Below are 10380 nucleotides of genomic sequence, written 5' to 3' on the forward strand. Positions count from 1 at the left end.
TAAATAGGGTGCAAACCCTTGAAACTTAGGGTTTCATCCAACAGCTGTTACTCGCCGCGTCCAGGATATGGACTCGCCGAGTCGCCAACTTAAACGTGTCCCGGGTCCTGCATCCACTCGGCGAGTCGGACCTATGACTCGTCAAGTCCAAGGCTAAAAGAAAGGAAATACTCAAATAACATTTACGTACCAGGAACCGGGTGCTACAAATCTCCCCCACTTATTTTAGACTTCGTCCTCGAAGTCTACTGCTTGATCCTGAAACAGCTCGGGATAATGCTCCATCATCTCGTCCACCGGCTCCCAAGTCCATTCCGAACCCTTGCGGTGCTGCCATTGCACCTTCACTAGCTCCACCCTCTTGTTCCTCAAATCCTTCGACTTCCTGTCGAGGATTGCGACTGGGCGCTTAATGTAATTCAGGCTGTCATCAACCTGAATGTCCTCTAATGGCACAACCGCTGAATCGTCCACTAGGCACTTTCGCAGCTGAGAAACATGGAAAGTGTTGTGGATCTAGCTGAGCTCGGCTGGCAGATCCAACCTATACGCTACCTTGCCCACCCGGGCTACAACCCTAAACGGTCCGATGAATCACGGGCCCAACTTGCCCCGCTTACTAAATCGAATGACGTCTTTCCAAGGCGACACCTTCAGGAGAACCATATCCCTGACTTGGAACTCTAAGTCGGATCGACGCTTATCGGCATAACTTTTCTGCCGACTCTGAGTAGTCTGAAGCCTGCTCCGGACCTGTTGGATCCTCTCAGTCGTCTTGAGCACCACTTCGGTGCTCCCCATGACCCTCTGGCCAACTTCACCCCAGCATATCGGGGTCCTGCACCTCCGTCCATACAACATCTCGAAGGGAGGGCGGTCGATACTCGCGTGATAGCTGTTGTTGTAGGAGAACTCGGCCAGGGGAAGATAGGTATCCCAGCTACCACCAAAGTCTAGCATGCACGCCTGCAGCATATCCTCCAAAGTCTGGATGGTCCGCTCGCTCTGACCATCCGTCTGCGGGTGAAAGGCAGTGCTAAAATGCAGACGAGTGCCCAACTCGTCATGGAATCTCTTCCAAAATCTGGAAGTAAAACGCACATCCCTGTCCGAGATCACCGATACTGGCACCCCATGTCGTGCCACAATCTCCCTGATATAGATGTCGGCCAATTTCTCGGCCGATACGCTCTCCTGAATCGGGATAAAGTGAGCACTCTTGGTCAATCGATCCACAATGACCCAAATCGAATCCACTCCACGCGCGGTCCTGGGAAGTTTCGTGATAAAGTCCATCGTGATATCCTCCCATTTCCATAGTGGGATGTCCAACGGCTGCATCTTGCCATGCGGCCTCTGATGTTCGGCCTTGACCTTCCTGCAGGTCAAGCAGCGTTCAACGTACCATGCCACGTCCCGCTTCATGCAGGGCCACCAATAATCTAGACGAAGATCCCTATACATCTTCGTCACCCCGGGATGAATGGAGAATCGGGACTTGTGCGCCTCTTCCATCAAAATCTGGCGCACGCCTCCGTGATACGGCACCCACACCCTACGGTGCAGTGTCAAAAGTCCTCGGCTATCATAATCAAAGGAGGAAACCTGACCCACCACACGCTCGCTCTTCCGATGCTCCTCCTTGATAGCCTCCTGTTGAGCCTCCCGAATCTGCTCCAACAGGGGAGTCACCACGGTCATCCTCATGCAAACATCCCTGATCGGCGCCGCCTTGCGGCTAAGCGCATCGGCCACCACATTGGCCTTCCCCGGGTGATAAAGGATCTCACAATCATAATCCTTCACCACGTCCAACCATCGACGCTGCCTCATGTTCAGATTCGGCTGATCCATGAGGTGCCTTAAACTCTTGTGGTCCGTGTAGATGGTACATCGAACCCCGTAGAGGTAATGCCGCCAAATCTTGAGGGCAAAGACCACCGCCCCCAACTCCAAATCGTGCGTCGGGTAGTTCGCCTCGTGAGGCTTGAGCTGCCTCGAAGCATAGGCAATGACATGCCCCCTCTGCATCAGCACCGCGCCCAACCCAGAAATGGACGCATCGCAATAAACCACAAAATCCTCTACGCCCTCTGGCAGGGCTAAGATCGGCGCCTCGCACAGTCTCTGTCTCAGCGTCTCAAATGCAGCCTGCTGCTCGGTCCCCACCGAAAGACCACGGTTTTCTTCGTCAGCCGCGTCAGGGGTACGGCTATCTTGGAGAAATCCTGGATAAATCTCCGATAGTAGCCTGCCAATCCCAGGAAACTCCGAATCTCAGATGGAGACTTCGGAACCTCCCATCTTATCACGGCCTCGACCTTGGCCGGATCGACCAGAATCCCGTTCTGGTTGACGAGGTGTCCAAGAAATTGCACCTCGCGCAACCAAAACTCACACTTGGAGAACTTGGCATACAAGCTCTCTCTCCTCAGGGCCTCCAACACCTCTCTCAGATGCTCCTCATGTTCCTCCCGAGTCTTGGAATAAACCAAGATATCATCGATAAAGACTATCACAGACCGATCCAACATCGGTCTGCATACGCGGTTCATGAGGTCCATGAACGCGGCAGGAGCATTGGTGAGCCCAAACGGCATCACCACGAACTCATAATGGCCATAGCGCGTCCGAAACGCGGTCTTCTGCATATCCTCCTCCCTGACCGTCATCTGATGATAACCCGAACGCAAATCAATCTTGGAGAACCAATATGCTCCCTGAAGCTGGTCAAAGAGGTCATCAATCCTCGAAAGCGGGTAACGGTTCTTCACTGTTACCTTGTTCAGCTCCCGGTAATCTATACACATCCGATGTGACCCGTCCTTCTTCTTCACAAACAGAATCGGGGCTCCCCAAGGCAAACTGCTCGGGCGAATAAATCCCTTGTCTAGCAGCTCCTGCAGCTGCGTAGACAACTCCTGCATCTCGGGAGGAGCCAACCGATATGGTGCCTTGGCTATTGGAGCCGCACCAGGAACAAGGTCAATCCTAAACTCCACCTGTCGCTCCGGAGGTATCCCAGGAAGCTCCTCTGGGAAAACATCTGCAAAGTCTCGGACCACCGGAACCTCGCTCACTGTCGCCTGACCCGCCTCCCGGGTATCCATCACATACGCGACATATCCTGTGCATCCCTGCTGAAGGTAGCGCCTAGCCCTCGCTGCTGAACATACAGCGGGTCCATACTGAGGCCTCTCACCATGAATCACTAACTCTCCCCCGCTTGGGGTCCTGACCCGCACCAGCTGCTGCGCACAATCTATCACCACCCCATTAGGGCTCAGCCAATCCATGCCTATAATCACCTTGTTCCCACGCAACGGAATGGGAACCAAATCTACCAAATAGCGCTCCTCGAACAAACGCAGCACGCAATCTCGAAATACCATCGATGCTCGCACCGATCGATCATCAGCAATCTCCACCTCCAAAGGGCAATCTAACTCGCCTGATGACTCGTGAAACTTCTTGCTGAGCGCAATGGAAACGAATGATCGGGATGCACCCGAATCAAATAACACCTGAACTGGGAGGCCGTTCACATGGAACGATCCTAATGCATACATATACATACAGAGCACATATCAATAACATAACATCATAAAAAAAAAAGATAGAGGGAAAGAATCATACTCGTCACCACGTCGGGTGCGGCGCGTGCCTCTTCGGCAGTCAGCTGAAATGCTCGGCTCCTCACCACTGGAGCCTCTGCCTTGCCCTGTCGGCCATCTGTGATCCGCAGGGTCGCTGGAGCTGGCGCCTTCATCGGCGCTGAGACTGTCAACTGGGGGCAATTGGCCTTCTTGTGGCCCCTCTGGTTGTAGTGGAAACACAACAACTCTGATGTATGAATGACTGCTGCCGGAGTAGTGCAATCCCTGCTGATGTGCCCAGTCTTGCCGCACTTGTAGCAGCCTGATGATCCCATCCTACACGCCCCCTCGTGCGCCTTGCCGCATTTCCTGCAGCGTCCCCGTCCCTGTTGGCCTTTCGACCCCGCAATAAATCCCTTGGGCTTCTTCCCCGAAGCCCCTCCTAACTGACCCTCTTCTGCCTTCCGTTTCCGGATGTGCTCCAAATCTATCTCCCTTTCCCTCGCCCTGGCAATCATGGAGTCCAGGGTAGGGCAAGCCGAAAAGCTAACATGCTCTCGGATGTCAGCTCGTAGCATATCATGATAACGAGTCCTCCTCATGTCCTCGTCACCAGCATACTGGGGCACCAACAAAGCCCTCTCCCGGAACTTGGCGGTGATCTCCACCACAGTCTCCGTCGTCTGCCTCATGTCTAGAAACTCCTTGGCCAGCTGCTGAAGCTCGACAGCCGGCACAAACTCTGCCCTGAACCTGGTCACAAAGTCCGACCAGGTCATAGCCTCGATAGCTGAGGCTCCCAACGAGTCACCCACTGACTCCCACCAATCCCGGGCTCGGTCTCGTAAACACCCTGCTGCATACCTCACCTTCGACCCCTCGGGGCAGAAGCTAGTCAACTGGGCAGACTCGATGTCTGCAATCCATCGCCTGGCAGCAATGGGTCTTTCACCCCATGGAAATCCGGCGCACCACTGCCCCTGAAGTCCTTGAAGGACAGTGTGCGAGATCCTGACTGACTAGATGCCACGTCACTCCGGAATGCCCGAAGGCGATCCTCCATCAACTCCATGATCCCTTCCTTGATCGACCCAAAGAGGATGGGGGTCGACTCAAGGATGCCTCTGGTGATCTCTGACGCGATGAACTCGCGTAGTCCCTCATCAACCGGCTCAGAACCTGATCCCGAACCTGACCCCTCTCCTGAACCGCCATCTACCGGCCTCGATCGAAGTACCACCATTCTGCAATACATCACAACAATCATTAGTGATACTGATACTTCCTGAGGGATCACAACTACCTACAAGTTCCCTGGTCTTATCTTGGCCTTCCTTGGTTCGGGTACGGATCCTCTGCTTTCAATAGTACGGGCCCATACTACCTTCCACATCTATCCGTACCTTCTTCAAGGAATGCCTCGACTCCACCAGATCCCTTTCACTACTGCTGATCACTGCTATACTCGTCCTAGGCTTGCCCTAGGGAAATCTTTAATTCCACTCTAACCAGTCCTCAGCTGCTGCAGGCCTCCTTGTAATGCCAATTAGCCATTACCCGAATACCATCACGTGTGACAAGGCTCAGATAATCCTTCGAGTACCCTACTCGTCCCTACAACGGTTGGACTCAAACAAGAGCTGCGCAGTAGGATCAAATCCGGCACTCTAAGATTATTCAACCCTGATCACATGTGACGTGGCGCATTCGCCTAATGGCTAACACCCATTATTCAGAGTCCCATGTAGCACGGAGCAAGCAGCATTAAGATAAGGGTAATGATCTCAATTAACTCTATCTACTTTCAGGAACTGAGCAAGCATTTAGTGCTAAGCTCATACTACCAGGCATAACCTAATCAGGCTATCCTACTTACTGTCTACTCAATAGCTAGCATGCAATTTTCATACAACTGAAACACATAGAGCAGGCACATAAGGCATCACTCCTAGATCCTTAGTCCTATTCTAGCATGCTGTTCTACAAAAGCTGATAAACATAACATAAACTTGTATGGGTACTTTGGGGAATACTTACTTGAGCTCGGCCGGTCGCGCACATCACACACTTCGTTCTTTCTCAAACTCTTTCCTCAATTTTAGAAAACATTTTCTTTTAGAAAAATCATTTAATCCCTCGATTTGAGTTCAGACACTCCCGAAGGTGTGTCCGAATCCCTCAAACCAGGGCTCTGATACCAACTTGTAACAACCCAATTTTCACGTCCAAAAATTTCGTTTTAAAACATTACTTTAGAAGACTTTAATAATTAAAACATTGTTTGATCAAACCATGATACAACGTAAACCGTGTCTAAAAGTCAAATCATACAACCAATCAAAATGTCAGAGTATAAATCCCAGAGAATCTCGTAAATGCGGAAACCAGAGAGTGTGTGTGTGACATGCTGCTATCGCGCCGGCTCCTTTCCCCTAGCTGAAGAGGTACCTGAAACCAAAACTGAAAACCGTAAGCACAAAGCTTAGTGAGTTCCCCCACCGTACCACATACCAAATAATCTCATAACATACATATATTGTCAGGCATATCTGGGTACCCGACCTTCCCCTTCGGCCCTCTCGACCGGACATTGCCTAGCATATCTGGGTGCTGGCCTCCCCTTCGGTCCTTTCGACCGGATACTGCCTAGCATATCTGGGTGCTGGCCTCCCCTTCGGTCCTTTCGACCGGACACTGCCTAACATATCTGGGTGCTGGCCTCCCCTTCGGCCCTACCGACCGGATACTTCGGGGACTATCTCCCCCCTACAGTCACTAGCACATAACATCATATCATACTAGCACATAACATAACGCAGGCAATACCTAGATGAATATCACAGAGACAAACATCTACAAATAACTCCTACTGGTGGGCCGGCATTGTGGCCGCAGACCCACCGCTACTGGAAGGTAACTCACCTCGAAGTAGCTGCTGATCTGATCGGGAACTGACTGCCTACTGCTGCTGCTGCTGCTCCGGAAATCCTCTGGCTGCAATTCCCACAACACACTCAGTCAAATACTGCTAACCGTCCTTTGGGTAAAATGATCATTTTACCCCTGATCATGACCTAAGTCAATAATCAGAGTCAACTTTCAGAGGACCCGACTCGCCGAGTTGGCTTTCCAACTCGCCGAGTCCCTACCCAAACGATTGCCCTGAATCCCGATCCTACTCGTCGAGTCAGGCGACGACTCGACGAGTTCACCTTCTAAACCGATATTCAAGTCCTTCATCCTACTCGCCGAGTTGTATGAACAACTTGTCGAGTTCATCTTCATCCGACGAACACTTATGCTAAGACTCGCCGAGTTGTATGAACAACTCGCCGAGTCCATCTTAATCTGAAGAACACTTATGCTGCGACTTGCCGAGTTGTATGAACAACTCGCCGAGTCTGTTCTTGGTCTAAGGAGATTGTCTTGAACTCGCCGAGCCAGGGCATTGACTCGCCGAGTACCTCCATGGATGAGTTCAGCTTCCGACTCACTGAGTCACACCCCGTGACTCACCGCCCACTCGACACTACGAAAAGGGGGCAAACTCGGAGACTCGCGAACAGACTCGCCAAGTCATATGAATGACTCGCCGAGTCGTTGCCATGCACCCACTAAATACACAGATTTTATCGATTCCAGTCCATGCCATTCACAGATCTGGACTCCTAGGACACGAATCACATGTAAAGTTTCCAACTCGCCGAGTCCCTACCCAAACGATTGCCCTGAATCCCGATCCTACTCGTCGAGTCAGGCGACGACTCGACGAGTTCACCTTCTAAACCGATATTCAAGTCCTTCATCCTACTCGCCGAGTTGTATGAACAACTTGTCGAGTTCATCTTCATCCGACGAACACTTATGCTAAGACTCGCCGAGTTGTATGAACAACCCACCGAGTCCATCTTAATCTGAAGAACACTTATGCTGCGACTTGCCAAGTTGTATGAACAACTCGCCGAGTCTGTTCTTGGTCTAAGGAAATTGTCTTGAACTCGCCGAGCCAGGGCATTGACTCGCCGAGTACCTCCATGGATGAGTTCAGCTTCCGACTCACTGAGTCACACCCCATGACTCACCGCCCACTCGACACTACGAAAAGGGGGCAAACTCGGAGACTCGCGAACAGACTCGCCAAGTCATATGAATGACTCGCCGAGTCGTTGCCATGCACCCACTAAATACACAGATTTTATCGATTCCAGTCCATGCCATTCACAGATCTGGGCTCCTAGGACACGAATCACATGTAAAGTTTCCAACTTTACGTGTGGATATTCACCAATATGGATTTTAGGGCTCAAAATCCCTCAAAAGGGTAGATCTAGGGTGAACAAGCAACATGGGGCCATAAAGCTAACAGATCTGAGCTCCTAGAGCTCAATCTTGCCTAGATCCAGAGGCCAAACATCTTATTACGACATATAATACACATACAAGCTTGGGGACTTGTCCAAGAAAGACCTAAATGAAGTGCTAAGCATAGAATCATGGGGAAAATGGGTTATACCTCAAAGGAACTGCTGGAAGAACACAATAATGCCTGGATGGCTTCCCTTCTTCTGGATCTACTTCCTTCCTCCTTCAAAACCTTCAAAAGTACACAACAAAGCTTCAATTCCTCAAAGAACAAGCATAAACGAGGGTTGGGAGCTCTGGGGAGAGAATGGGGGTTGGCCTGGGGTGGAGGTGTTGCTTAAATAGGGTGCAAACCCTTGAAACTTAGGGTTTCATCCAACAGCTGTTACTCGCCGTGTCCAGGATATGGACTCGCCGAGTCGCCAACTTAAACGTGTCCCGGGTCCCGCATCCACTCGGCAAGTCGGACCTATGACTCGTCAAGTCCAAGGCTAAAAGAAAGGAAATACTCAAATAACATTTACGTACCAGGAACCGGGTGCTGCAAATTTTATGCTACCCACATGCTTAAGATTTTCTTCTAGCTATCCATATAGATGGGTTTGGCCAACATATGTCTTCTGTGGAGTATCGTACCATCCTCAAATATCGAATCATGATTCTAATATTCTCAGCCGACGAGATATGTCCGGTGTGCCATAAGGCATGTTTGGACTCTTTTGGAATGAATGCAGTTCATTGCAAAGAATTCTCGGGGTTCAAATACAGACACAATATTGTTATGGATGTTTTGGTCGACATATTTAAGCGTGTCGGGGTTTCCGCCAATATGGAGGCTCCTGTTAATTTTTTGACTGACCCAACAGAAGGAAGGTCAACCCTTAGACTGACCGATATTTTGATTCTTGGATGGGTTGGAGGGAAACATGCATGTGGTGGACCTAACAGGGGTATCCCTTCTTGTAGACTTGAGAGTCGGGGGTTTCACGGTGGGACAAACTGCATTAAAAGCTGCTAAATGCAAGGTCACCAAACATGAGAAATCATGCATGGAAAATCAACACGTGTTCATACCAGTTGCATTTGATACGTTTAGTTTTCTTACACCAGATGCATTGGAGCTTCTTAGTTGAGTATAACGGATCATTCATACCAATGTTATATCCTTAGATTTATGGATGTAGTCTTCAAGAGAATTGATTTTACCATACAAAAAGGTTTAATGGCGCAACTTGTTGCCTGTTTGAATTCTCAGTTGAATAATTATAGTACGTATATATATTTATCTCAAAATTAGTTAGCTTATATAGTTATATACCATATTTCATTTGCGAAAAAAGTAGTTTTCCTTACCTTGTCATCCATAAAAAAAAAAAAAAAAAAAAAGGATTTTCCTCACTTTGCAATTTGCGAAAAAATGGATTGTCGTCATTTTCTAAAAAAAAAAAATTAATTTCCTCGCCTTGAAAAATACAAAACCCATTTTCACATTTAAAAAAAGTTAACATTAAAGTTTGACCCGTAAAACTACACACAAAAAGATTTCTTACCATTTTGTAGAGGATTTCGCTAATGATTTTCACATCTCCGTTAGAGAATCCTTTGAAAATAGTGAGAAATCATTTTTTTTTTTGTTATTAGTCAAAACTATAATATTAAGTTTTCTTTTGTTTTGTATATGTTTTTTAAAGACTTCTAACACCAAAAAGAAAAAAAAAAAGATTTTCAAGGTGGGGAAATCCATTTTTCATAGATGTTAAGGTGAAGAAATCCATTTTTTTGCGGATGACAAGGTAAAGAAATTAACCTTTTCATAGATTGTATATGAGGAAAATCTTTTTTCTCACGGATGACAACATTAAAAATCCACTTTTTCGCCTATGACATATAAGGAAACCTATTTTTCGCAGATGGGTAACAGAGAATTTCGTAGATGTCATCTATGAATTTCTCCAACTTAAATGGAAATATTTTCGATTTTTCCATGTTAGATGCTAAAACGATTTCGGCAGACCATATATGAACTTTTGACTAAATCTTAGAAAGTGATAAATGAGATTAATAAGATTTTCCTTTTTCTTATATTATAATAATAATATATTAAATTATAATAATTCATTTAATTACCTTATGCATTAAATTATGTTATTAATTTTAATCATTTACAATAACTCAATAAGATCATAAATTTGTACATTAGTCCGACCAAACCAATTATCCCATTTTAGTATTATCATTTCATCAAATAAAATATCAACCGATTATCCGTTCGCACATCTCTTCAACACACAGAAGTTACTTGGAAGACCCCATCTCGTTACAAGAAATAAAAGATGTAGTATGGGCATGTGGCGATGATAAGACCCCTGGCCCGAACGGATTCACATTTAAGTTTATCAAGGCATACTGGGATATTTTTTTG

Source organism: Lactuca serriola, chromosome 8 (assembly GCF_051521515.1).
Source record: "Lactuca serriola cultivar US96UC23 chromosome 8, Lser_US96UC23_V15, whole genome shotgun sequence".
NCBI classification, from domain to species: Eukaryota; Viridiplantae; Streptophyta; class Magnoliopsida; order Asterales; family Asteraceae; genus Lactuca; species Lactuca serriola.